The sequence below is a fragment of the Macrotis lagotis genome, chromosome 1 (assembly GCF_037893015.1).
Source record: "Macrotis lagotis isolate mMagLag1 chromosome 1, bilby.v1.9.chrom.fasta, whole genome shotgun sequence".
In the NCBI taxonomy this organism is placed as follows: Eukaryota; Metazoa; Chordata; class Mammalia; order Peramelemorphia; family Peramelidae; genus Macrotis; species Macrotis lagotis.
In genome coordinates this window covers 369210157-369234118 of record NC_133658.1, presented here as the reverse complement: position 1 = coordinate 369234118, position 23962 = coordinate 369210157, and the positions used below count along the sequence as shown (strand labels likewise).

The window sequence follows — 23962 nt, the reverse complement described above, 5'->3', positions numbered from 1 at the left end:
TTTGATAAATTCTGTTAATGAATGAGTACACAAATAGTCAACTCCCTAGTGTAGTTGAAGGGGTTCTTAATTCTATACATTAGATTTTATGCATTTAAACATTATTTTGAGAATAATAATCACCCCCATATTAAGAACTCCATCTGTAGAGCGATAAGTAATAACAGTTCTGTAATGTCCTTAGCTATTCAGACCTACTTGCAGCTCTATTCACTGACTCAGAAGAGGTCTGGTTAACCGATTAAAACCCATTCAAGATAGGGTTTAAAGAAGGATATTGTTCCCCATTTCATTGAATGTGAGTGATAAGTTTATTCCTATTAAGTTTGCTTTTACTTTATAAACAAACAAGCAAATTAATTTAAAAAAATTCTAACAGGTAGAGTGAAAAATACCTGGGAAGTGTAGTTGATTGCAGGTATAATAGGAATCAAAATTGTTATCAAATTATTGAAAGCCTAATTCAGTCTTAAGAAAGAATAATGCCCAGAATGAAAAAAGATGGGAATCTTGCTGTTTTCTATCTGACTCTAGCTCAGATCAAACTAGAATATTATATTCAGTTCTGTGTTCTTTTCTAGACTTATTTATTCAACCCTCAAGAATTCCCTAGAGAGCTGCTATTATGCCCTGGCATCTCTAATCCAAACTCTGAAAGAATGAGAGATATTTTTCAGTGCTATATCTAACTAGTTTGCTATCCTCTAATGATTACTAATTAAAATAATTTAGTTCAATGGACTGGATTAGCTTTCAAAAAAGCTTATATGCTAAAGTAGTATATAATGAACAGTTAATAAAACTCTTTTCCCCCCAAATACTATGATCATCTTACACAAAAATGGTTTTAAGCTTAGAGTATAAATGTTGAAAAGGGATAACATAACTCCTGTAGCTGAAAGTCCTTTTCGGCCCTATATAGGAAGATGTTCCCCAGGCATAGACTAGATTCCTTGTAGAATTTTGCTAGACTCCTTGTATAGAGTCTTGAAGCTACCTTGAAAAATAGGTCTAGTTTGTCCTTAGCTCCTCATTTAGACATTAATTAGAGCAGCTGTCACTATATCTGTGAAGCTGCGAGGACTTGATGAGAAATTCAAATTCCCCAATCTTCCAAAGTTCATAAGATTATCATAAAGCAATTTCCAGTCAAGGGTAGGATAATAAGTCAAGTTTAAAAGATAAGTCATTCTGCAGTTGATAAATGGTTAAAGGTTTAAATAGGCAGTTTTCAGAAGAATAAACACTCACTAAAAAATGACCTAAATCAATAAGAAAAAGAAATGACAAATTTTGGAGGGGATGTGGGGAAAATAGCTAAACTATAATATAATAAAGATGAATCTGTGATCCAGTTCAATCATTCTGGAAAACAATTTGAAACTATGCACCAAAAACTATTAAAATATATGTACTCTTTGACCTAGCAATACTACTACTACTACTACTACTACTACTACTACTACTACTACTACTACTGCTACTACTACTACTACTAGGTTTATCCCTAAGAAATAAGAGGAAAAGGAACCATACTGTACAAAGATATTTATAACAGCTCCTTCTGTAGAAGCAAGGAATTGGAAGTTGAGAGGAGGATGTTCATCAATTAGGGAATGAGTGAACAAGATATGTATATGAATATGATGGAATATTGTTATGCTGTGAGAAATTATGAAGGAGATAATTTTGTAAAAACACTATGAAGACTTAAATGAATTGATGCAAAATGGAGTGAGCAGAACCAGGAGAACAATTTATACAAGAATAGCCATACATTAAAGATAATCAAGACTTAGTAACTCTGTTCAGCACAATGACTTGCCACAATTCCAAAAGACTCACGATGAAATATGCTACTTCCATGTAGACCATCAGAGACTCATGGCCCAGATTGAAATACATTTTCTTCTGTTCAATTTTCTTACTCCCCCCACCTTGGAACATGGTTACTACAGAAATTTGTTTTGTATCTCTATATACTTGCAGTTACTTTTATTTGCCTTGCCTTCTTAATGAGTACGGGAGGACAAAGCAGTGGGAAGGAATTTTGAACTGAAAATAAAATGAAATTGAATTAAAAAAAAAACTTGAATCTTGTCCAAGGGAGGAAAATTAGGATGTGAAAAACCATTTTGTTGTTCTTCAAACTTCATTTTTTTTTAAAATTTTGCAAGGCAATTGGGTTAAGTGGCTTGCCCAAGGCCACACAGCTAGGTAATTATTAAATGTCTGAGACCAGATTTGAACCCAGGTATTCCTGACTCCAAGGCCGGTGCTCTCTCCACTGCACCACCTAGCTGCCCCCAAACTTCATTTTCAAAGAGAACCAATTATATAATGGGATAACATCTTGACTTGCCTGTGAATTAGATTTAAGTGAGGAAGAATTGCACAGTCATCAGCCTCACTCTCTCTTCTGGAGTCATTGAAGTCCAGTGTCAAGACAAAAATTAAGTTGACTGGTGATGGCCTGATATGCAATGGATGACTTTAGTGTCTTCAATGTCTGATCAAGTTCTAAGCATTTCACAGAACCTGCTTCAGCTGACTACTTGGTTATTGGAACAAAGTGTTCCCCTCTGCCCTTTCCATTAGTAGAAGTCTTTACATACTTGGGATAGACCTCCCCCTAATTCACCAATGGTTTACCCTTAACCTGGTTTAACTCATCTGCCAAAATGATTTACTGGGGTGTGGTCACTGCACATGATACAGCTTCTTGGAACCAAGGGTAGTTAGTTATTCATCCTTCATTCTTGAAGAGGACCAATGACATCAGGGGAGTGATGTCTTGGCTTGCAAGTGGATTTAAGTAAGACAGAGCTGGGCAAAGTCATGAGCCTCACTCTCCCCTCCAGAGTCATCGGGTCCAGTGGCAAAACTTAGGTCAGGATGACTGACAATGATCCTGGATGCAATGGGAGACTGGCCTTTTTAAACTAAGATCTTTCCCAAGTTTGTCAGGGGCATTATCCCTTCAAAAGTTAAAAGCAAGTCAAGAATTGAGGCAAAGGATGGTCGAGTTTGCATGCACAAAAGAATTAATTTAGGAGAGGAAGACCCTCAGAATTCCCTGCCAAAATAGAAACGATCACAATTTACTCTCTGAACTATCAAAATCTAAACAATGGGCAAAAGAGGTTTGGGCTAGGTTATACTACTAGCTAATCAATGTCAACCAAAGAGATTTGGGTTAAATGGTATAATAAAGTAACTTCATTTGAATCCCAATGGGGTTTATCAAACTCTCTTTTCTTTTTCAGAGTTATATTTCAAGAAATCATAAATGAAAACATGTGACAAAAGAATTAATTGTCCCAGTTTAAAAAAAAAAAACCAACCGGTAACAGAATAAGTATGAAGAAAAAAATCTAGCCCCCCTAAACCCCAAGCCTATGACTGCTCAGGTGGATAGATCAGAAGGAGAACAAGAGGAGGAGGAAGAAGGGGAGGAGGAGGAGGAGAAGGAAAAGAGGAGGAAGAAACTATGACATTGTTTAACTGGAACTGGCCAATGGGTCCCCAGGGGAACAGTTATTACTGTTCACAGGTTATTGTACATCCTTCCTTCTCAAAGAGGACAAATTATTTCAGGAGGGTGATATCTTGACCTGCAAGAGAGCCAAAGGTGAGAGTTGGGTGAAGCTACACACCAAAGGTAGGTAGGCAGTTCTGAAAAAGACTTGGCAAGATCTGCAAGAGGTGTTAGTCAGTCTTCTCTCATCACCTCATATACCTCTGAGAAACCATATAAGAATCTTTTAAAGAAAATAACTTGTAAAAGAAAGGACACAGGGGAAGAGATTATTTTCATGCATTTAAACTTAAATTAAAGAGTTTTAAATGAAAGAAGAAATAGATTTATTCCACTTAGCCTAGGGGCAGAAAAAAGATAATAGGAAGAAGATAACAGAAGTGAACATTTCAGGTAGATTAAAAAGGAAGCCTTTTTTTTTTTTTTTTTTAACAATCCTCATATGTAATGAGTTGTTTTTTAAGGTAATGAGTTCCACACCCTGAGATGTTTTCAAGTGAAGGTTGCTAGACTACATTTCAGGGATGTTGTGAAGAGAGTTTTTCCTCAGGTAAAAGGGTTGGACTAGATTATCTCTGAGGTCCTTTTCAGATCTGAAATTGTTATGTTATGTATAAACATGAAATTCCAATCAACACTTCTTAAAAAGATATTTCCCTTTCCATGTCCACAGGGGTAGAGTAGGTATCTTCCTCTCATGCATTGATTTTTTGGCTTGAAATGAGCCTAAAATTGACTCGGCTAGTTGACTCTGAATCTGCAAATCAGTTTGAATGAAATTAGTGCAAATATCTCACAGATATCCTCTCTTTTTCATTGCCTAAGGTTAAACTGAAGTCACAGATTTTGGCATGGATACTTTTGTGATATCAGCCCAACCCAATCTCAGGTGGCTTAATCTTGGAGGAAAAAAAATGAATAAACTAGTTAAATAAACTGACCTGGTAGCAGACATTTCCTCATCAGGAGATTGTTACTTTGGGTAATCTTTTCTAATTAGCTCATTATTACAATTTATGTTGCCACGAAGTTATCTTTCCAATGTCACTATGCCTCAAATTCCTCCCTCTATTTTACCAATGCCTAAATCATGGAAGGGCTAAAAGTCATAGTGGAACTAAAAAGTAGAAGTTTTTTGGTACAATGGAAAAACGTTTAGAGGTAGAGTAGGAGGCAATGGGTTCAAATAATGGTTCTGTTTCTTCTTAATTGTATGATCTTGGGGAAGTTTTATCATTTGGAAAAGGAGGGAGTTCCTCTAGAAATAAACTAAAAATATTTCCAGTTCTGAAAAATATAAAATTATGGATCTACAAACATGATATGCTCTTCCCTTCCAAGGGAAAAATAGCACAACAAACTAATGCAAGTAAGACCTCAAACCAGGGAGGAAATGGCCATTATTTTGGTCAGATCAACAACACTCAGTATTGTGTTTAATTCTAGGTGATACATTTTAGAAAGGTCATTGATAAGTAAAGGTATATAAAAGAAAACAATCTCAAATGTTTATGTCAATAAAATCATGTAAGAGATGTACCAGTTGAGGAATTATGAATATTTAGCCTGAAAACAGCAAGATTTGGTGAGTATACGTGAAGAAGGGTTAGGGTATGAAGATGTAGTAGGTATCTACCATTGAATATTAGAAAGGTTTTTATTTTTTTATTTTTTATATTTTGGTTTTTGCAAGGTAATGGGGTTGAGTGATTTGCCCAAGGTCACAAAGCTAGGTAATTTTTAAGTGTCTGAGGTCAGATTTGGAACTCAAGTCCTCTGACTTCAGGGCTGGTGTTCTATCCCCTCCCCACCTAGCTGCACTGAGAGGTTTTTAAGTGGAAAAGAAATTAGACTTTTTTCTTGATCTTAGAAGACAGAACTAGGAGCAATGATAAAAGTTGCATCAAGAAAATTTTAGGCTTAAATTGAAACTTAGAGCACTTCAAAAGAGCAATGGACTCCCTTTTGAGATGCAATAAAGAAAACATCTATATATATTTATAGGTAGATAGATATAGATAGTTGTACACATAGATATATAGATATAGATATAGATCAAAATATATAGTTATTTATATTATATATAAAACTGTATATAAGATATATGTCAATATATATAGCTCTATCTGTAAATCTATATAGTTATATATGATTTATATACATACACACACACACACACATATATATATATATATATATATATATATATATATATATATATATATAAAATTGTATCTATGTACCTTCTGTTCATAGATTTCTTTTATAGTACTATAAGACCATGTGTGCAGCAAGAAATTTTCCTCAGTGTTCTAAGGGTAAGCATGAAACCCTGAGTGTTTCTAGTACTTTTTTTTTTTTCCAAGAGCAACTGCTAGTTTTCTCCTCATTGATTATCAGGCAGAGTGAAGGAACTTTAAGAAAGGTTATTTACTAAGCAGACATAGCAAGGACAATGCAAAAGCATTCTTTCAAATTAGGGATTGACTCTTTCATTTGTACATACCAGGTCCTTGAGGTTTCTGGGCTTAGACTCAGGGGCTCTAAATGTGACTAAAGGGCAAACTCAAAGCTATTGGTTACTAACAGTCCTTTGCTTCTTTCATGGGGTCCTTATGAAGTTTCCCTTAGGTATAGCTCAACACTAGACTTGAGGGTCTGTGACTTTGTAGACTCCTAAGCTATCTTTCCTCCATATGTCTACTTTGTATGTTTCTCACTTTCTACTAAATACTCTGCCATCAATCACTGTTGCTCCAGCAACATTCTTATAGACATTAATGGGAATTTCAGATATTTTGAAGTTCCTAAGTCATTACCTGATTAACAAAGGGAATAGACAGAGGCATGAACACTCCCCCTGCCTCAAGGATAATTTCCATTTGACTACTATTGGACTCACTGCTGGCATTTTAAATTGGCTAGTGGTGTTATACATTGACCCAGAGACAGGCCTGATCCTTTTAGTCAATTATAAGATATTTAATGTGTGACTTCTTTCTTCATCAAATCATCAAAATAATCCACTCCACTAACTGATTAAGACTTTTTTCCCCCACCTAATATGTTTGGTCTTTTTGTTTGATCCAGTCAGTAATATTCTGGTTTTGTGCTAATTGAGATGGGAGTTTTCATCTCATTCTTCACTTAATAATATTTAATTTTTTATCTTAAAGTATTTTATTTTTTTCAAAATACATGTAAAGGTATTTTTTTTAGGATTTTGCTAGGCAAATGGGGTTAAGTGGCTTGGCCAAGGCCACACAGCTAGGTAATTATTAAGTGTCTGAGGCCAGATTCAATATTCATTTCTGTACATTTTCTCCCTCCCTCCCTTCCTTTCCTCACCCTCTCCAAGTAGGCAATGTATTAGATTATACCTGAACAATAATGTTAAACATATTTTCATTAAATAATAGTTTTAAAAGGAGGAATTTAAAAGGGATATTGAGGGAAAGAAGAAACTTAGAGAAGGAACAGGCTTGTTTTTCTTCATATAGAAAGGAGACAAGGGGTTCTTAAAAGAAAGTAGAATTATTCAACTCACCTTTCTTCTGTATTGTCTGCCAAGGATAATGTCTTTGATCAGTAAAAGACAAATCACTAAAGAAGAATTAAAACTAAAGACAGTGGGATAATCATTCAAATTAATGGGAGAACATCTATTTGTTTATTATTTATGTTACCAAAAAACTAACTTCTTGGTTTTTGAAGGTGATGAACAATGAAATTATTGAACTATTACTAGTAATTTTTGAAATACCATAGAGAACAGAAATACCATGAGAATAAGAAAGGAAATATTTTCCCTGATATATCAGCAAAGGAAAGAATGATATTCTTCCTCAGTTCTTCTATATCTTTCATATGGAAGACAAATTATTAGACTTTCTTTGTTTGAATCCATAAGGAATAACTAAGACTAAAGAATGAAAGAAATCTTTTAAAAATTAGAGTGGACTCTTTTGTGAGGCAATGGATTTTTCTTATTTGGAGACCTTTATACAGAAGCTAGATGAGCAGTTATCAGCAAAACTGTTAAGCAGATTGTTGTTTAAGTATTGATTGTACCTTAAGTCACCTTCCAACTGTGATACCACATGTTTTGTGGTATTGTGAATTTTGTCAGGAAACTTATGCTTATCTTGTGCTTCTATTACTTAGTAATTTGTTATTGTTGAGTTGTTCAGTCATATTTGACTCTGTGACCCCATGAACCATAGCATACCAGGTTCTTTTATCCTTCATTATCTCATGAAGACTAAGTTCATATTCATTGCATTCATGACACTATCAATCCATCTCATCCTCTGCCATCCCTTTTTTTCTTTTTCCTTCAATTTTTCTCAACATCAATGAGTCTAACCTTTTCATTATGTGTCAAAATAATTGAATTTCAGTTTCCATAGCTGACCTTCTGGTGAATAGTCTAAATTAATTTCTTTAAGAAGTGATAGTTTCGATCTCCTCACTGTTTAAGGGACTTTCAAAAAGTCTTCTCTGTCATCACAATGTGAATATGTCAATTCTGTAGCAATAAGCTTTACTTATAGTCTAACTCTTATGACCATTTATTGTTAACTGAAAAAAACATAGCTTTGACTATATGGACAATTGTCAGGAAGGTGGTAACTCTGCTTTTTAGTATGCTGTTCAAATTTTTCATCTCTTTCCTTTCTAGGAGCAAGTGTTTTTGAATTTCATGACTGCAGTGGCTCTTTCATAACTATAGTGATCTTTTACCCTAAGAATATAAAATCTGACACTGCTTTCCTTTCTTCTCCCTCTATTTGATAGGAAGTAATGGAACCAGTTGCCATTTTTTTTTTGTTGTTGTTAATCTTCAAGTCAATTTTTGCTCTATCTTCTTTTACTCTCATCAAGAAGCTCTTTAATTCTTTTTTGCATTCAACCATCAGAGTAGTATCATCCACATATTTGAGTTGATATTTCTCCCTACAACCTTAAGATTTCAGCAAGTCATTAAAGCCCCTCTGAGTCATAATGGCTCATTTGTATAATACTTCCTATTTATAAAGCATTTTAATGTTTCAAATAATCACTGAGGTATGTAATATGAAGTATTATTATTATTTCCATTTTACAGATAAAGAAACTGAATTCCTGAGAGATTAAGACCCATGCTAATAATCACACATATAATCAAATGTCTGAGTAGCTGTTTTTTTTAAAGGCAATGGGGTTAAGTGATTTGCCCAAGGTCACACAGCTAGGTAATTGTTAAGTGTCTGAGGTCAGATTTGAACTCAGGTCCTAATGACTCCAGGGCTCTATCTACTGTGCCACCTATCTGCCCCCTGGGTAGTGGTTTTGAAATCTGACCTCTTGACTTTAAATCTAATCCTCTCTCCACTACTTTGTCTTTTTCAACTTTGAAATTCCTTGATTTGAGTGTACTTAATCTTTTTTTAATTCAACTTTCATTCTAATCATATTATACATATCTCATATTTTCTTCTAAACCTCCTTGAGGACAGAAGATTTAATGGAATGAGAAATGCAAAGAAGCCAGTCAAAGAATCTTGGTTTGAATTTCAGCTCTGATATTTTTTACCCATATGATCTTCTCTACCATCGCTAGGCATTTTCTTACTTACAAAATGTTTTTCTTAATTTTTGGTTTTGCAAGGCAATGGGCTTAAGTTACTTGCCCAAGGTCACACAGTTAAGTAATTATTAGGTGTCAGGTCCTCCTGACTCAGGGCTTGTGCTCTATACACTTCACCAACTAACTGCCCCTCTCACTTACAAAATGAATGATGTGAATCAGGTGATCTTTAAAGTCCTTTCCCACTCTAAATACTATAGTTAAATTTTCTAGTCTTGTTCATTTTTCCTGTTAATATAACTTTAGTGTCTAATACAGTTTTTTGTACAGGATAGATGCTGAATCAATATTTGTTGAATTGAATTGAAAAGTCAAGAACATAGCTCTGCCTTGCTCAATCAGCTCCCATGAATATCTAGGTCCTCTATGATCAAATTCAAAGTTCTCTGACGTTTAAAATCTTCTGACATCTGAATCCAACTTAACTATCCAGGTTTATTACTCATGATTTCCTATTATAGTGAATCCAAACTGGCTTTTTTATGTCCTTCACATGTTACTTTTTACCCACTTCTTTGCTTTTGCTTTTCCCATTGTTTCACAGGTTTTGTGCCTTTGGGCAAGTCACCTAATCTTTATTGCCTTGCTTCCAGGACCATCTCCAGTTGTCCAGATTCATATCTGGCCACTGGACCCAGATGGTTCTAGAGCAGAAAGTGGCTTAGCACAAGGGACCTCTTCACTCAAAACCCAATTCAAGAATGAAGGACATCTTCATCATCCCATTGCCAGCAACACACTTCCTCCTCATCTCTCTGTTTTTAGAATATCTAATTTTCTTCAAAGTCGGATCATCATCATGAGACTAGACCTCTCCAGCTTCCAGATTTGACCAGCCTTCCCACACAACCCTAAATTACCTTGTATTTAATTTGTGTATATTTTGTATATTCTTATATGTATATATCAGAAAGATAAAATGTTGACTTCTCAGTCAGAAAGACTTGAATTCAATCCTTCCTTTGATTTATAATGTCTGTGGCCCCCTTGGCAAAGTCACTTAAACCCTCGGCAGGCAAAGTACTCTGAACAGGTTCAAGTGCTGATGTTTATCTTCACTGGGAGAGGGAGTTCCTTCCCGGGGCTTTACAAATTGATTAAACTACATTTAGGATAAAAATATGTGTCCATGCTGCTTCCTCCAAAAGAATATAAGTTCCTTGAGGTCAGGGAATCTAGTTTGTTTTTTTCTTCATATCTCTAAAATCTTGGATACGTTACCTTGCTCATTGATGCCCAACCTGGAAGCCCTGGTTTCTCTTTCCATATTCCTCCCCAATTTACAACAGACCATAAATGGATACAGAACATTTTGCTGGTAGCTACTGTAGACTCCTGGGATCAGGACTGGGCAGGTTTCCTTTGAACAGAACACTTTACTGGAGGTCAGGACCTAACTCTCTCTCACAGCTCTATTGCTTACACCATATGTCTGGTCTTAAGCAAGTCTTCTAAATATTTCCTGATGCCACTGTTAAGCATGTCTAATTTGTCCTATTTGTCAGTTCTTTCTCTTTTAGACTTTCAGTTCTGAATTTTGTATCTATTCGCTATGGAACTCCAAGGGCATAATGGAAAAAGTGTGCAGGACAGACCCTCATTTCCACATCTTCACAGGCTTTGAATTTTTCCCACATACCATAAATCCTCTGAGAATCTCTCTCAGAAAGCTTATGGCAGCCTGTTCTCTGACCTGTGAACTAATGAGAATGAATTAGAAACCCTGTGGTGCTCAGAACAATCACACACCTTTTATAGTCCTTTAAGATTTACCACGATTACCTTGCAAAGTAGGAAGTGCATAGATTTTTGTCCTTTTTTTAAAGGTAAAAAAGAAAAAAAACCAAAAAGTCTCAAAGAGAAGTTAGGTCACTTGCTTATGGTTATTTAGTAGGTGGTAGAGTCAAGTATTGACTCTTCTGAATTGACCTTGGATAAAATGGTGCAACAGGCGAAATTTATATCCAAGACCCATTTACTTTCCTTTCCTTTTTCTCCCCTTTTAAAGTTCTCCATCCCTCATCAAGGGGCCCAATGCCTTCATCCATTCTCCATCATCCTGTCTATAAACTATATAAGCTATAAACAGGTTTTTAGCTAATTGTTAGTTGGAAAGTTTGTCAGTTTAATTCAAGTCATGATGCAAATCATTGACAATGACAATTGAATTTTAATAGAAGATAAGCTTTTTACCTAAAGAAATGAACCTTACATTCCAGGGGCAGTCCAATGGTATGTGTACGATGTAGCAAATACTTTGAACTAGTCAAAGCTATGCTAGTAAATATTTAATAACTGGGTCTCTAGTGTAAGCTGAACATAATTTTAAATTTAATCTTCAGTATGAACAATTTCTTTATCACTCTCTTAACAAACGATAAATCTAGCCCTGAACTATAGTATTTGCCAATTTTCAAGGTGTAAATGTTTACACTGAAAATTTACAGCTGGTAAGGACTGGTTAATGAACTTCAAACCACAGTCCATAAGTAAAACCAGACCTCACCATTTGAAATAGATATGACTAACATTGTCTCCTCACCTGCACAACATTTTCAGAGCCTTAAGCATCTGGGTTCAAACCTGCCTCTTTCACATTACCAGTATAGGAATAGGAAAATCATTTAGGTATACAGTGCCTCAGTTTCCTCATCTGTAAAATGAGAGAGTAGGAATAATTGACTTCTGAGGTTCCTTCCACCTCTAAATCTCTGATACTATGGAATTAAGCAGACACAGAGGCTTGTGTTTAAAATTGCTCATTTGATCTTATTTATTTAAAAACTTTACTGTAATTTTTAAGTATTTATAATGTTATGTATAAAGTGAGGGTTTCACCCAGGGAGGAAAAAAGAATCTTATTCTGGACTCATAAGAATTGGATTCAATCCAAGGGCAACCTGAATCCTAAAAGAAAAGAGTTGGGTTTTTCCTGAACTCTGGCTTATAGTTTCCCATGTTGAGTTTCAGGGAAAAATCTCTTATAATGAACAAATATTATGAGTAAATGATTCATGTTTAGTGTCTCCCCCAAAAGGAATTAATAGGGAAATGTCTAAAAATATTACTCAATACACAAATTAGATATCAAATATATGATAGTTTTTTATACTTTGGCAAAAAATTCTTAAAATGTTATTCATAACAAACATAAACACCTAAAATATGAAAATCACCAATTATGTTCTTTTTTACAGTTTGAAGGACTGATAGATATTTCACATACAATTTAGCTCTGTACTGTCAGAGCAATTCAACATTCAGATCTTCTGTCCATTGAGGAATGACTTTTTAGTCCTTTCAATATGAGAATTGTCTTGACAGTGGTCCTTTTCTCTGGGAAGTTGTGGACATAATTTCCTGCTGATAAATTAGCCTCTGACTCAGGAACTTTATTTTATTATTACTGTTGTTATTATAGTAGACAAGTAGGGTTAAGTCACATGCTCAGTCACACTGATGCTAAGTATCTGAGACTGAATTTCAACTCAGTTCCTCCTGATTCCAGGACTACTGCTCCAGGTAATGATCCACCTTAGCTGCCCAGGTGATTCAGGGATTCTCAAGCTCATGTGGTAGCTTCCAAGGCTTATCATTTCTATCTGTATTATTATTTGGTCACTTATGCTTAGGGAAGGAAACCTAGAAGTCAGAAAACCTGAATTTAAATCCTATCTTTGACATTCACTGACCATCTGACCCCATGAGGCATTTAACTTTTTAGTGTTCTATTGGCAATTCTTTAAGAATTTTAGAGATGGTGCTAATCTGCCATGGCACAGGGAGTTTCCTTACTCTGGGAGATTCCTAAGCCCCAGATGCAAACTCTATATTCCTGGGAGGCTATTTCTTCATCAAACTTTTCACTTATATAGATTTAGAAGTGAAAAATAAAACACACACACACACACACACACATACACACACACAGATGCACATAAAACAAACCCAATAACAGAGAACATCCAGACCAGATCTCTGACATTTGACTTTGAAAGACAACTCCTAAACAAAAGTTGGTGCCATTGAGGCTGCTTAGACTGTGAAAAGTGGACACTTTAGATTTTTAGAGACACTGCTCTGATCTTTGAGAAGTACTTTTATCACTAACTGTCCCCTAAGAGATGGCAGTTTCTAGAATCTTTTGACCTTACACTGACTAACAAGATGGCTCTGCATGTAGTGCGTGGCTTGGGCTTCAAGTGGAGATTGCTTCTCAGAAGTTGTCACATCCTGTAGGGCTGTTTTTAGAAGGTGCTTGCAGATAAGTCACTCAGCAGGCCAGCTCGATCTTGCACAGTGTTGGGAGCCAGGGTCTCTAAGCTGTTTGACACAGTCGCAGCAAGAAGACTCAAGGCAGTCACACTGCCTGATGGAACATTTCCTTCATATATATGTGTGTGTGTGTGTGTGTGTGTGTGTGTGTGTGTGTGTGTGTATACATATATATGTGTGTGTGGATTTCATGCATACCAATATTTATAGGTTTATTATTGATTGCAATATTTACTCACCCTAATACTAGAATGACTATAAAGGATTTCAGAAAAATTCCTTGAATAAAACAAATTGTAAACTCTGTCCAAATTTAACAGGACTGCCTCTCCCTGAAGCATACAAAAGGCTTCAACATTACGAAATCTCTGGAAAACCCAACACTGGGAATTCCAAGGAGATGTCAGAATATATACAAGGAAAACAGATACAAGATGGGTCAGATAGAATTCCAGGGAAATTAACGGTTTTGCCCCCCTTACCATACACAGGAATATATGAAAAAGATGGTGAGAAAATAGTACAGGTGACCGATATGTGAACTCTAAGAGCCTTAGTTACATGGGAAAGAATAAAAATGTCACAGAAACTGTGGTTTCTACCAACAAGGCCTGAAAGAAAAATTGGTTATTGTAAGAGTTAACGGATGGGTGGACAAGCATAAAGACCCTCACTATAGATTGTTAAGGAAGTGTATCGAAAAACATTACTTATACAAAAAATATAAAAAACTTTCAATTAAAAGAATTGCTTAATTAATAAATTTAAATGAATTAACAATTATGCAATGTAGTAATAAATAAGGTCACAGACAGGTTGAGGTCATCATGGTCTGAGTAGGGATAAGAACTCAATTAACTATATGATTATTAATTAAATTTATAATCACATGATTAAAACTTGTAACCATATGAACTATATGATTGATGATGAAAATTGTATACTTTCGTAACCAAGGAAATGATCTTAGCTTGCTTACTTGAAACATACATGATTCTGAGACTATAAAAATAAATCCAAGTAGCTGACAGTCAACCTGTTCCTGCCTTTACCCCCTTGTTGACTCAACTCATTTCGTCGACTCTATCCCTCCTGCCAGGTTCCAAGGACCCCGCGGAGGCTGGACCCCCACAGCACAGTATGGGAAAGACAATGGGAATGTGCAGTCAAGGAGAACTGGTTTTGTTGCCTCAAATTCATAATGTAATAAAAGAGCATTCTGCAAAAGACAAAAGAAAAGATGGGAAGAAAAGAGGGAAAAAAAGCTTTTCCTTTATTTGATATTAGAAACATCTTTAGAAAGCCATGGTGAGGAAAGAAAGAACTTCAGGTAGCATAGAAATATGACCCTTGACCATATAATTTAGAATCCAGGCTGAGTCCTATACATATCTGAACCCTGGGTTGCAAAAGCTTTTTTATTTTTTTGCTGAATGCTGAATCATAGATTCTCATTGGAAGGGACATCATAGATCATCTCAATCCTTTTGAATTGAAGAAAATTTTATTTATGTAGTAATTTTAAAAATATTTTATTGATTTTTCAATTACATTCAATGATAGTTTTTCAGCATCCTTTTTTTGTAAGGTTTTGAGTTTCTCTCTGCCTCTCTTACCTCTCCCCTCGCCCTGTGAGAAAGCAATCTAATATAGGCTATACATATATAATCATGCTAAACATAAATACTTATTAATCATATTGTGAAAGAAAAATGGAAATGAAAAAACAGAGAAAATATAGTACAGAAGACAACTTTTAAAAAATTGAAGATAGTAAACTTTGGTCTGCATTTAAACTCCATAGTATCTTCTCTGGATTTGGATGGTATGTATTTTTTTAATTATTTATTTAAGGTAATGGGATTGAGCAATTTGCCCAAGGTTACACAGTTAGGCAATTATAAAGTGTCTGAGGTCAAATTTGAACTCAGGTCCCCCTGACTCCAGGGCCAGTGATCTATCTTCTGCACACAAATCTTTTAGAATGGTCTTTAATTATTGAATTCCTGAAATGAACCAGTCCTTCATAAGGATCATCACCCAATGTTGCTGTTAGTGTGCACAATGCTCTTCTGGTCTGCTTACTTCACTTAGCATTAGTTCATGAATGGTTATCTAGATCTACCCCAAACAAATTCTGTTCTTTTATCATTTTATTTTCATCAGGAATGCTTTCAAACCCTGTGTTCATTTTTTTTTGGTAAGTTTTTTTTGCAAGGCAAATGGAGTTAAGTGGCTTGCCCAAGGCCATAGCTAGGTGATTATGAAGTGTCTGAGACTGGATTTGAACCCAGGTATGCCTGACTCCAGGGCCAGTGCTTTATCCACTGTGCCATCTAGCTGTCCCTCATTTTCTTTTTTTTTAAAATAAATTTTTATTTATAATTTTTGTTACTTGCATCACGATAGTGTTCCATGCATACCTCTACACTTACCTTTCCCACACTCCCAGAAAAAGAAAACAAAGTAAAAAACAAAGCACGATTGCCCCTTTCTAAAAAGGATTTCTTACTCTCTCCATCAACTATTTCCTCTTTATATTTACCCTGAACCCTCTTTTCTAAGTCGTGGACTATATATAATTATCTGGTCTCTCTCATTTCCTTTATATTCTTCATACAATCAAAGCTTCCAAAGAGATTTTAGGATCTCTTCTATAAAGGTTTTCTGGCACAGCCTTTTAGATTAACCCTTTTCCACTGTGCCTTATTTCCAGAATATTTGAAGATGTCAGAGAGGACACCACTCTGTGGTGCAGCCCTACTATGGCCACATCTCTGATTATGTAGCTCATCATGAATCTTTAGCACCTCTTGTTGATCTTTATATTCTATATTGTCTGAAAATCACCCTATAATCATGCTCCTCCACTCCTCCAAATGCCTGTTGTCCTCAGGGGTTCCAACTCCTCTCTTTTTTTAATCACCAAATTCTGTAGGGCTCCCTTCATTGATTTTCCCTCACCCCCTAGCAGTATTTCTCAGTGGAATCCCTTTACATTCCTTTCCTTTTCCTCCTCACCCTCTTTGTAGGCATGTCTCTTGCTGAGACCACAGTGGTCACTGCCCTCTTCATTGTTAGTCTTCGATATGACCCCAGTGCATCATTTAACTCCTCTCTATCCCTATGCTCTCTTGCCACTTTTATATATTCTCCCATGCAGTAATGTATTCCCACAAACACACACATACACACAGATTTATCTGTAGGCAGAGGATTGCTAGGTTCTGTCCATAATGGCCCCATCTGTTTCTTCACTTTTGCTTCTATCAGATTGCCACTTTAACCTCTATCTCCTTGCATACCTTTAGATAACTTTCTTACTGATCTCTTTGTTGTTACTCTCTGCTGCTGTTACTGACCTTGACTATTTCATTAATTCACTCCTCTCACACTTTTTCATCTGAAGTATTCAAGAGGCAAATAATCTTTTCAGTTCATATTTTCTTTATGAAAATGTTTCAAGTTCTTATTATTTAATTTCCATCTTTTTTCTTGCAAGTTTAAGCTCAGGTGTTTTAGGTCTGTGTGTTCTGTATCTTGAAATCCATTGTTCTTCAAAAAGAATCATTCAATTGTCTCCTTTTTTTAGTGGGTATAGAATAATTTCCCCTTATTTGAATCTTGCTTCCTTTGCATTTGATGGCTTGCATAATTTGTTTCTGAGGTGAATTGGAATATCTGACCTCTAGATTTTTTGAAATTTGCAGTCTGGATTTTTTTCAGGAGTCAATCATCGAATTCTTTCCACTTGGAGTTTCATTTTTTAGATTAATTTCCATTTTTCTTCATTATTTTTGTTAACTTTTTTATTGCTTTATTGTATTCTGGAAGACCTGCAATCCTTAAGTTGTCTCTATTCAACCTGACTTCAAGTTTAGTATGTTTCACTTACTCATATAAACATATTTCCTTTGAACATTATTTTTTCTCTTTTTCTAGTTTGTGCTTTACTTCTGTGTATTTATTATCACAAACCATTCTTTTTTCTGTTTCTTTGGTAAGGCTTTCCATTCAAGTTCATTATTTTTACTGTGCAGGATATACATTCTGCTTCCACAGCACTCATCTTACTTTAAAACCACTCAGAAAGGTAATGTTGTATTCTCATGTTCTCCTCAAATTCCATAAGGTTCCTTGTCTCATTTACTATTTATTTACCATATTGAGGTGACATATTTAATTCAGTTACTACTATTTTTCCTATTAATTTATGTATATGTTCAAGATTTCATTTCTTGAAATCTTGGCTATTTTCAGTGGACCTTTGTCCTATTTTTCTTACTCAATTCTTGACTCCTTCCCTACCCTCTGATTGTGACTTCCTTAAATGTTGGATCTCAAAGTATCTCACCTTCTTCCCACAATGAGCAAAGCATAATTCGTCGGCCTCAGGTTCCATACTGATTGACTTTTGGGTGGTCAGAGTTGACCCTAAATGAATTGTTAATGAACTGCTGCATAGCCCTTCACTAGCACACTGGTGACCTGCCTATTTCCTCCATTCCTCAGATCTCTGGTCTGGCACCAGCAGTTCAGAATTTTGCTGCAATGACACTTCTGGATTCTAGTCTCTGCTAGGCTTTTGCTCCTGAAAGGCTCTGGCTAGACTAGCTATCAAGGCCTGGGAAAACTTCTGAAGCCTATATCCTGAACCTCCAAAGCATTGCAGAGAGAATGGGTACCTGTGTGTGTGTCGGGGGGCATTGATGTAAGTCTGTGCTGTGTTCTTGTGTTAATATAGTCTGTCAATAGTTTGGAAAATAGAGGAGGGATGCTGAGTGAACTTAGAGTCAATAAGCATTCATTCCAAGACTGGGGTTATTTTTAACCTTCTATTGGATTCTGGGTATCCTAGGCAATTAAGAGTATTGAAGCTGCTTTATCTTTGGTTCCTAATTTCTGTTTTGGAGAAGTTTGAAAGCTTGAGGGAAGCTGAGAAACTATCTAGTCCATCGTCTTGTTTAGTCCTGACTCTTGAATGATACCTCTGTCCATTTTCATAAGTATTTTACAGAGATGAGAAAGCAAACACTGAGATGGTAGCCATTAATGTCTTATTAGTTTCTTAATTTTTTATTAATAATATCACATATGATTAGTATCACTCATTCAGAAATTTCCTTCTTTTATATATCTTGAAAACTGATCCCTACAAAATTCAAAATTTTATGAAACCTAGCACTAATTCTTATTTGTGTTGCTGTTGTCCTTCAACATCAAAGAAGAGCATGACATCAAATGAATGATGACGTGACATGAACATTATGTTGAAATAGTGAGGGGAATGTAGTGCAAAGACATCCTTCTCACTGCCTTTTCTAGAACTGCTATTACTCTATGGCTTGCTTTAATAGCAAACAGGTGATGCCTGGATGTCTGGGAGACCTTGGCAATATGGAATCGGGTCCCTCTCATATCAGTGAGGCATCATGAAGTTGCAGCTCCACCAAACAAAGCACCAGTTTATATGATTTTCTGGTGACAAATTGGAGACAATATGGTCTACATGTATCTCTATGGTCTAATAATCAATAAACTCCATAGTCACCCCTGAACCCAAAGACTTTGATTTCCCAGAAGTTGCCTAGCAGTAATGGTAGTAATGCCACAGGACAGTTAGTCAACATCATTTATGGTCAGGACAACGAGGGCATCTGATCATCTTCAAACCTCCAACTTTTATTCTTGATTAATGAAAACATTATTGAAAACCATTTGCTTTTGCTCTCATTCATTTTGTGTCAGTCCAAGAATTGCACCTCTTGTGGAACAATATAAATGTCCCCAGTTATCCCTCATAATCATGGCCCCAGTTCCAAAACCCAACAAAATAGAACTGGGGTAATGATGGTAATAATTATAGTTAGCATTTATATAATAGTTTAAATTTTTAATACTTATTTGAAATACATATATTATCTCATTTGATTTTTCCAATAACCCTGGAAATAGGTGCTATTCTAATCTACTATTTTACAGATAAGGAAATAGATTAAAAGAAGTTAAGTATCTTGTTCAGGGTCATATAGTAGTAAATATATGTAGCAAGGTCTATATTCAGATCTTCTTGATCCCAAAACCAGAACTTTATCAATTATGCCATTTGACTTTCATATCCTTGCTCTGATCCAGTTGCTTTTCCAATTTTCATCTTTTATTCCATTTCTATTTTTTATTGAAAATTAAATTTGCCAAAACTGAATATATTGTGTGCTTACAAATTTGTCAGTATTTATGTTTGTTCTATTTCAAGCAATATGTATTGTTTTTTTTAAAGTGATCTGTTTTATGCAAGGTTTATGTACAATCAATTTTCCTCTCATTACTTTTTAGTGAGGTAATACTGTGCATAATATTCCATTATCTTTATCTACATAATGTTTTAACTGAGTTTCTATTCTGCAATGGTTGTCTGTTACTATTGTGCCTCTATTTGGCAAGCTCTTTTGGCTTTCTCATTATGAAAATTACTTTTCATTAGTTAAGTTTTGGCAGGCAATTATGATAGTTTGTGTCAATGTGTTTTCCTTTATCTTTGTCCCACTGCATCATAGCTTTTTAAATAGGTCAAATTAGAGAAGTTATGATTATATAAAAGGGCAATTTATCTTTACCTTCTCATTGTAATATTGTGCCTTTATTTTTATTTTTATTTTGCAAGGCAATATGGTCAAGTGACTTACCCAAGGTCATGCAGCTAAGTGATTATTAGGCGTCTGAGACCTGACTCAGGGCCTCCTGACTCCTGGGCTGGTGTTCTATCTACTGTGCCACCTAGTTGCCCCTGGTGTTTTTATTTTTGATCTAATAAGTCTGCATGTACATATACATCTAATTCAAAATAACTCCCCTTGACACTGATACATCATTTCATATTAAACTATTGTGCATTTTAGCTTGTGTAATATTTGATGATGACTAGGTCCAACCCTTTTCTTAAAGGAAATATTCATAATATATATGAATAGTCTATAAGCCTTTGTTTTCTTTCATTTCTTAAATCCATTCTTTATTGTCCATTTTTTTTCCTCACCGTCCTTCCATATGACTATCATTATTGATAGCACTAATTATTTTTGTCTGTATACACAGGCCCAGAACAAAAAGACAGACAGGCAGATGGACAGACAGAGGCAGAATCAGACAAAAGTCTGTGAAACAGAGGGATGGAGACAGATAGAGAGTAACAGAAACATGACAAAACAGATACATTAAGTCAAATACAGAGAAAAGAAAGCAGAGGGAGACATAGAGAAAGAATTGCTTGTTTTGGAAGATTTTGCTGAATTCTTCTTGGCATTTCACTAATTTGAATCCTTTTGAACAGTTGTTGATGAATAATTGCAGTTATATGTATGGTGGTGCTTTGACCAATGCCCATCTGTACTTCAAGATCATTGTGATAAGCTCATGAAATTATGTTTCTTCCTGCCTGTGGGTGCAAGGTGAAGTCAGATCATTTCTCCCAAAAGCCTGTGAGATACTTCAGTTTAGCTATGATTATAATAAGGTTTGATTTCTTTTATGGGGAGATCATCAATTTCAATATAGTTCAGTTCCTTTAGTATATTAACCCATTGATCATTGCATAGGGATATATGTTAAGAGTATCAACAACTAACATTTATAAATGAACTAAAATGCTTGTATTCTTTGCAATCCCTGCCTTTTTGTATGATATTCTTCAAGCAATCAAACTTTTTTTGTATGTGACTACTATATGTCAAGGACTATGTTAAGGTCACTGACTATTCTAGCACAAAGAATTAAAGAATTTCTATTTTTAATGAGCTTACATTTTCTATTTTTATTGTAGAAGTAAAAAGGAACCAAATAAAACTGAAGATGATTTTGGTTTGTTCATTTTAATTCTCTTTCATGGATCATAAGGTATATGTGTAAAGTGCTGAGCAAATTGTAGAGTTTTATACAAATTATTATGATTTATTTTTAATAACATTATTATTAGAAAAGACATTCCTTAAGAACTATTCCAACAATCAGCCTTTCTCCCCTTTGCTAGATTCATCATTGGTTAGCTGGTGCAATTTGTCAATGGGACTTTATGTGAAGCGTCTCCAGCAATAGGACTTCACAGCACTTGTATTCATTGGCAGAGCCTTTGAGAACTTAAGGCCAACCCCATGTTACAATGAGGTCAAAGCAAGACCTTTGTGGAGAAGATTTTAATAACACTTTTTTCTTCAATTTATTATTAAGCAATTCCTATTTTCATTATCTCCCTTGACCTTTACCACCAACCTAGAAGTCAAATAGGGCATACACTATTTGATGTATTTAATTAAGGAAACCAATGCCCAGGAAATTTGAGAGTCTTACTATTTTCTCTCTTGGTCTCTGATTGGGTGGCTTCTCTCTCTACTCTCTAGTTCCTTTTCATATATTCTTTCTCCATTAGAATATAAATTTCTTGAGGTCAGAGACTGTCTTTCTCTTTTGCTTTAATTTGTAACCCCAGAACTCAGCACAGTGACTGGTACTGTGTTCAGGAAACATTTATTGGTTTGTTTAATTACACAAAGAAATACAACTTTGAGGACAGAGTTAATTATTGAACCTTGACTTTGTGACATCAAATCTAGTTCTCAAGCCTTCTATCCCTGCCTCTTACCCTGGTATAACTGTGCTCATCAATTTACTACTCTGATCACCACATTCCTCATCTGTAAATTGGTAGTTGTATTATCTTTTCCTTAATACCTCACAAGTTGGTTTTAGGATCAAACAAGATAATATATGAGCAAACCATAAAGACCTAAACACACGTAAGGAATTAATGAAAATAATACAAAGTTTAGAAGGTTTAAGTATATATATGATTTTACAAGACTCTCCCTTAGTCCAGGGAGGAACATCAGGTGGTAGTTATATTGACTCAATTATTCAATATTCCCAGCTTTGCTTATTAATTAGTGTTGGGGGAAGCTCTGTTAGTTTTTTGTATCATCAGCTCTTTGTCTCATACCTCTATCTTCAAATTGTCATGTCTTGCTTCTTGGGGAGGAGCTGAGATACCAGGGGTCAGTCAACCCATCTACATTATCTTAAGGTTACATATAAAGGGTGTCTCCACCTTGAAGCTATTGCTAAACTTCAATGATCAGCCCATCAATGTGTTGCTACCTTGAAGCATTTATAATAAATTTTTTCAATTCTCTTTTTCTGGAGTTTTTGCCTCATTAATCAGGGTGAAAAAGCAATTGAATGATTTTTTTTTCAAAGTAGGGTATAGCCATCATAACTAAGTCAGAGATATTGGTGTTTTATCCCAGTACATCAAATTTGGTAGGTATGCAAGGCAGAATTTCATTATGGTAACTAACCCCCAAGTCCTAATGCACTGAATTTTGTCTCAATTATTTCTTTTAATTTTAGAAAATTACTAGGAACTTTATAATCAATAGATTCAAACATTGTAATATACAATCAATACAAAATAGATAATGGGAACTGTGATATATAGTTTATATATGTTTTTATACATTTATAAATGCAAACATTGTATATATACATACACATATGTCTGTGTATGTATTTGTTGCTGTTGTTCAATTGTTTGGTTATGTGCAAATCTTAGTAACTCTATGGACCAAAGTATGTCAGCTCTTCTATCTTCTGCTATCTCTAGAAACCTGTCCAAATTTGTATTCATTGCTTCCATGACACTATCTATCCAACTCATCCTCTGCTGTCTCCTTTTCCTTTTGCCTTCACTAATGAGTCCCAACTTCTCATTATGTGCCCATAGTATTTAAGCTTTGGTTTCAGTATTTGACCTTCTAGTGAATAGTGTGAATTGATTTTTTTAATTATTGACTTATTTGATTTCCTTGCTGTCCAAGGAACTCTCAAGTCTTCTCCAGCAACCACAAATGGAAAACATCTATTCTGTTTCATTCAGCTTTCTTTATAGTGCAACTCTAGCATCTTTCATTACTCCTAGAAAAACCAGCTTTGACTATATGGACTTTTGTCAGAAAAGTAATATTTATGCTTTTCAATATGGTGTATATTTATATATGTGTATATATATTTATATAATATATTTTCATATATTCATTCATATATTGGTTCTGCCAATATTCACAGAGGCACACAGTTTAACAGGATAGCAACAAAATGCTTCTATTTCTGTTTTCTTCTCTATTACTTTTTGTTTCTTGTTTTAAAAATGTTTTATATATTCTATTTTCAATATTTTTATGTGATGGATTTTAAATTGAATTTGAGTCCCTGATTAATTTTAAAATGTCATTTTAATTGCTTTTGTTTTTAATATTGCCTAGTTTTTCCCCTGTATTCCTCCTCCTCCTGAGGGAAGAATTCTTACTGTTGCCCAGAGACCTAAATTGCTCCTTATGATCCTAAATGAACAGAAAGAACCCTGGACGTTAAATCAGAGAATCTTGGTTTGAATCTTGATTCTTATCCTGAATGGACTTGGATAAAGTTCTTGTTTCCTCTATTAAAATAAAGGAGTTGACCTATACATTCAC

The 23962-nt window shown here is 35.0% G+C and overlaps 1 long non-coding RNA gene across 2 annotated transcripts in view; it reads left to right on the top strand.

The window, feature by feature from the left end:
- LOC141517988 (uncharacterized) overlaps positions 1-23962 on the top strand; it is a 57599-nt gene that overhangs the window by 28377 nt on the left and 5260 nt on the right. For both annotated transcript variants that reach the window (XR_012477049.1, XR_012477045.1), the window contains exon 2: positions 3267-3631. This is a non-coding gene — a long non-coding RNA (uncharacterized LOC141517988). The remainder of the gene's footprint in view (positions 1-3266; positions 3632-23962) is intronic.